Here is a 693-nt window from a genome sequence, read left to right on the forward strand (position 1 = left end):
GTAGGGCGAGGAGGAAGGAGCAGGAGGAAGGAGGAGGAGAACAAGGAGGAGGAGGGCGAGGAGAAAGGAGAAGGAGAGCGAGTAGGAAGGAGGAGGCTGCATGATGAAGGAGGAGGAGGAGTAGGGCGAGAGGAAAGAAGATGACGAGCTAGGAGAGCGAGGAGGAAGGTGGAGGAGGGCGAGGAGGAAGGAGGAGTAGTAGGGCGAGGAGGGAGAGGGAGAAGGCGGCGGGTGAGGAGTAAGGAGGAGGGCGAGAAGGAAGGAGGAGGGCGAGGAGGGAGGACGAGGAGGGCGAAGAGGAAGGAGGAGAGCGAGGAGGGCGAGGAGGAAGGAATAGGAGGGCGAGAAGGAAGGAATAGGAGGTCGAGGAGGAAGGAGGAGGAGAAGGAGAGCGAGAAGGAAGGAGGAAGAGATCTAGGTAAGAGGGTGAAGTCGAGGAGAAAGGAAGAGGTCGAGGAGGAAGTAGGAAGGAGGAGGGGGGGAGGAGGAGGTAAGGAGGAGGGCGAGGAGGAAGGACGAGGAGGAATGAGGAGGCAAGCGAGGAGGAAGGAGGAAAGAGGAGGAGAGCGAGGAGGAAGGAGGAAGAGGGCTAGGAAGGAGGAGGAGAGAGGGCGAGAAGGAAGGAATAGGAGGTCGAGGAGGAAGGAGGAGGAGGAGGAGGGCGAGGAGGAAGGAGAGGGATATTCTTTTGTA

The sequence above is a fragment of the Procambarus clarkii genome, chromosome 56, assembly GCF_040958095.1.
Source record: "Procambarus clarkii isolate CNS0578487 chromosome 56, FALCON_Pclarkii_2.0, whole genome shotgun sequence".
Classification (NCBI taxonomy): domain Eukaryota; kingdom Metazoa; phylum Arthropoda; class Malacostraca; order Decapoda; family Cambaridae; genus Procambarus; species Procambarus clarkii.